Raw genomic sequence first — 5000 nt, 5'->3', positions numbered from 1 at the left:
CCCAATGCTAACCTATGAGAGGGGCAGACCTCACAGTAGTGAAAAATGTAATAGACTGTTTTATACTACTAGGACATACAAAATACCACAGTACATGTCTTACCTTTTACTTACATAGCATGATGCCCCTAGGACTACCTAGGGCCTACCTTAGGGGTTACTGATATGTAATAAAATTGGAGTTTAAGGCTTGGCAAGTAGTTTTAAATGCCAAGTCGAAGTGTCAGTACACTGCAGCACAGGCACTGCAGTAGCAGGCTTGAGACAGGTTTGAAATGCTATTTCTTTGGGCGGCACAATCAGTCCCTGGGTTTATGGTATACCACTTTACAAGGGGCTTTCAAGTAAATTAAATCTGTCAGTCAGGTATACTCCAATTATACACATGATTAGGGAAGAAGCACGTGCACTTCAGCACTGATTAGTAGCGATAAAGTGATCAGAGTCCTAAGGCCAACAAAAAGATACAGCAAAATGCGGAGGTGAAAAGCAATAAGGTGGGGTTGGGACCACCTTAAGAATGCAAGGTCTAACAAAAACGAACTAAGGATAACATGAGTAAAACATCAGGTTTCTCTACAGCATTTGGTGAGACAAGTGGGCCTTCTTTTATCTTCCATAAATGCAATCCTTCCCGGACCCCTTTATTATATAGCTCTTCAAGGAAAAAATATAAAGCACTTACAAAGGAGCCTCAAATACTCAAAGATGGTAGACTTTTTTAATATGGGACATATACTAAAAGCAGCACGAAAACAGAGTGCAATAGGGTCCAAAAAACTTGAGTGACCCATGAGAGTATGCATGCAAGCCTATGGTATTCCAAACTAGAGATATACGCATGCAATTTTTGTTTTTAGGAGAGAATGTGCCTGCTGAAAAAAACCTTATTTTTAAAAAGTGCATTGCAGAATATCAGGAATTTGCTGTGGGACACCTTGAAAACTTGCATACAGATTATGTGCACACACCTTGCAGTCAGTTGTTGTGGCCGAGTGGTTAAGGCGATGGACTAGAAATCCATTGGGGTCTCCCCGCGCAGGTTCGAATCCTGCCGACAACGAGAATCTTTTTAACATCGGCTACAATTTCAGAAGTTAACCTTTAGTATTTCTTCCATGTCAGTTTTATAAATAGGTGGCTTATTTTGGTGTCACTATTGCCATATCACATATTTATTATCGCTCCCCCTTTCATATCTTTGCTATAACTCTCGTCCTTCATTAGCGCTGGTGCAAACGCTTCAAAATATTATACCCTGGCTCTCTCGGTCATACCTGTGCATGCACTTGAAACTTACTTTACCAATAAAAGAAGCAAATAGAGAAATAAAATAAAAGTGCTAGCTGGATTAGGCAAACACACTTCATAAAACTGCATTTTCTTTTCTATTCTCCCCCGTGTTACAAGCTTAACTGCTCCCTGTGTAATTTCCCTTAACCTGCTGTTCCTGGAAGAGAATTTCATCTACAAGCTCTTTCTGTGTTTTTTCCTAGTCTTTTCTTTCCCTTTTCTTAGATTTGTAACTGTTCCTTTACGTGCTCTATTTAGGCGCCATTAATCTCATTTGAGCTCCTTGTACCTGCTGCTGTTTTCTCCACACCTCATACTGTCTTTTCCCTCTTTCTCTCTTTCTCTGCGGTTGGTGGCTACTTTCCAAAGCGTCTGATGCCCCAATGTTCCTTCGTCTTGTTGTCAGACGTGAATTTGAAAAGCAACAAAATTAACAAGCCTTTACCACTCACACATGGCAGAAGTTTATACTTTAATTCAATGAGCTAAGAAAAGTGTGTTGTGGGGCCCCTACGAGCCATGGTGCTTGCTTCATCATAATTAGGCATGCAGTCATTAGCCACAGCTCTGATTATGGGTCACTGAGGTCAGTTTCAATAATTCCTCAAAAACCTAACCATGCAGTCCCCCCTAACTGTGTAGTTATCTTGCTTTACTGCTGTTTGTGTGATTAGCTGGGAGGAGCTCACGGCAGCATCCTCCCAATAAAAGTGTAGATGGACCGTTCCTTAACTCTTTCTTGCTTCACATACAGATGGCTTGAGGAGGTACAGGGGAGATGCAGGTCTAATAAACAGAATAGAATATCTGCGCCAGGTGTGTTTCTCTGCATTGGTGTCCCATCACAGGCCCACCAGTGTATGTGTGATCTTTGACTCCTGCCAGTTCACAAGCAGGCGGCCAGGAAACGGTTTCAGCCTATCAACCACTGAGGAGATAAAGCCTTTGTATAAGGAATGAGGAAGCAATGAACACATTCAGCCTATCACAGGAGTAGCCCTGAGTGTTCCGAATTATAATTTCTTCATGTCACTGTACGTTATTGAGCCCAAGTAGCTCGCCGTGATCGTATAGTGGTTAGTACTCTGCGTTGTGGCCGCAGCAACCTCGGTTCGAATCCGAGTCACGGCATTGTGGTTGGCAATGTCACGGCAGTTGGGTTTTTCCTTTACAGAATTCCCAAATGTACCAGTTGTTTTTGTAAAATGTCTATTAAAAACAGATCCTTTTCAATATTTAAACGATCTAACAACAAATTATTTAAACACACATGATTATAAGATGTAGGTATACTGTACTTACTGACATAAATTATCGTTCTTGAACATATTTGCGGTAAGGGGAGCGGAGCTCTCCCCCAGGCCAATCAGAATGCAGATGAATGCAGTTGCAGTTGAGTGACCTGTGTTGTGGCTGTCTACAGGGAATGCACATATGTAGCTGTCTCGCAGCCCAATCCAGACGTCAATCGAAGACAGGTTTCAATGCAAATAGAGCAGTAAGTGCAGAGAAATGCTCACTCTCTAAAAATGGCATTTATACAATAGTAAGATTAAATCCAACCTCACCAGTAGATAGGATTTATCAATAAATAAATAAAGCTTCTCCTCTCTGATATGGAATTACCCCCCAAAAAGTATAAGGGAATACCCAATGCTAACCTATGAGAGGGGCAGACCTCACAGTAGTGAAAAATGTAATAGACTGTTTGATACTACTAGGACATACAAACTACCACAGTACATGTCTTACCTTTTACTTACATAGCATGATGCCCCTAGGACTACTTAGGGCCTACCTTAGGGGTTACTGATATGTAATAAAATTGGAGTTTAAGGCTTGGCAAGTAGTTTTAAATGCCAAGTCGAAGTGGCAGTACACTGCAGCACAGGCACTGCAGTAGCAGGCTTGAGATAGGTTTGAAATGCTATTTCTTTGGGCGGCACAATCAGTCCCTGGGTTTATGGTATACCACTTTACAAGGGGCTTTCAAGTAAATTAAATCTGTCAGTCAGGTATACTCCAATTATACACATGATTAGGGAAGAAGCACGTGCACTTCAGCACTGATTAGTAGCGATAAAGTGATCAGAGTCCTAAGGCCAACAAAAAGATACAGCAAAATGCGGAGGTGAAAAGCAATAAGGTGGGGTTGGGACCACCTTAAGAATGCAAGGTCTAACAAAAACGAACTAAGGATAACATGAGTAAAACATCAGGTTTCTCTACAGCATTTGGTGAGACAAGTGGGCCTTCTTTTATCTTCCATAAATGCAATCCTTCCCGGACCCCTTTATTATATAGCTCTTCAAGGAAAAAATATAAAGCACTTACAAAGGAGCCTCAAATACTCAAAGATGGTAGACTTCTTTAATATGGGACATATACTAAAAGCAGCACGAAAACAGAGTGCAATAGGGTCCAAAAAACTTGAGTGACCCATGAGAGTATGCATGCAAGCCTATGGTATTCCAAACTAGAGATATACGCATGCAATTTTTGTTTTTAGGAGAGAATGTGCCTGCTGAAAAAAACCTTATTTTTAAAAAGTGCATTGCAGAATATCAGGAATTTGCTGTGGGACACCTTGAAAACTTGCATACAGATTATGTGCACACACCTTGCAGTCAGTTGTTGTGGCCGAGTGGTTAAGGCGATGGACTAGAAATCCATTGGGGTCTCCCCGCGCAGGTTCGAATCCTGCCGACAACGAGAATCTTTTTAACATCGGCTACAATTTCAGAAGTTAACCTTTAGTATTTCTTCCATGTCAGTTTTATAAATAGGTGGCTTATTTTGGTGTCACTATTGCCATATCACATATTTATTATCGCTCCCCCTTTCATATCTTTGCTATAACTCTCGTCCTTCATTAGCGCTGGTGCAAACGCTTCAAAATATTATACCCTGGCTCTCTCGGTCATACCTGTGCATGCACTTGAAACTTACTTTACCAATAAAAGAAGCAAATAGAGAAATAAAATAAAAGTGCTAGCTGGATTAGGCAAACACACTTCATAAAACTGCATTTTCTTTTCTATTCTCCCCCGTGTTACAAGCTTAACTGCTCCCTGTGTAATTTCCCTTAACCTGCTGTTCCTGGAAGAGAATTTCATCTACAAGCTCTTTCTGTGTTTTTTCCTAGTCTTTTCTTTCCCTTTTCTTAGATTTGTAACTGTTCCTTTACGTGCTCTATTTAGGCGCCATTAATCTCATTTGAGCTCCTTGTACCTGCTGCTGTTTTCTCCACACCTCATACTGTCTTTTCCCTCTTTCTCTCTTTCTCTGCGGTTGGTGGCTACTTTCCAAAGCGTCTGATGCCCCAATGTTCCTTCGTCTTGTTGTCAGACGTGAATTTGAAAAGCAACAAAATTAACAAGCCTTTACCACTCACACATGGCAGAAGTTTATACTTTAATTCAATGAGCTAAGAAAAGTGTGTTGTGGGGCCCCTACGAGCCATGGTGCTTGCTTCATCATAATTAGGCATGCAGTCATTAGCCACAGCTCTGATTATGGGTCACTGAGGTCAGTTTCAATAATTCCTCAAAAACCTAACCATGCAGTCCCCCCTAACTGTGTAGTTATCTTGCTTTACTGCTGTTTGTGTGATTAGCTGGGAGGAGCTCACGGCAGCATCCTCCCAATAAAAGTGTAGATGGACCGTTCCTTAACTCTTTCTTGCTTCACATACAGATGGCTTGAGG

At 41.3% G+C, this 5000-nt stretch overlaps 3 non-coding genes across 3 annotated transcripts; all 3 read left to right on the top strand.

Moving 5' to 3' along the window:
• The first annotated feature begins 981 nt into the window (after window positions 1–981).
• Window positions 982–1063, top strand: TRNAS-AGA (transfer RNA serine (anticodon AGA)). The gene has a single exon. It is a non-coding gene; the product is annotated as a tRNA-Ser (tRNA).
• A 1289-nt stretch (window positions 1064–2352) lies between these two features.
• TRNAH-GUG (transfer RNA histidin (anticodon GUG)) lies at window positions 2353–2424 on the top strand. The gene has a single exon. It is a non-coding gene; the product is annotated as a tRNA-His (tRNA).
• A 1499-nt stretch (window positions 2425–3923) lies between these two features.
• On the top strand, window positions 3924–4005 carry TRNAS-AGA (transfer RNA serine (anticodon AGA)). The gene has a single exon. It is a non-coding gene; the product is annotated as a tRNA-Ser (tRNA).
• The last annotated feature ends 995 nt before the right edge of the window (window positions 4006–5000 follow it).

Source organism: Lissotriton vulgaris, chromosome 1_1 (assembly GCF_964263255.1).
Source record: "Lissotriton vulgaris chromosome 1_1, aLisVul1.2, whole genome shotgun sequence".
Classification (NCBI taxonomy): domain Eukaryota; kingdom Metazoa; phylum Chordata; class Amphibia; order Caudata; family Salamandridae; genus Lissotriton; species Lissotriton vulgaris.
The sequence above is the reverse complement of the archived record's forward strand: the minus strand, read 5'-3'. Positions and strand labels throughout refer to the sequence as shown.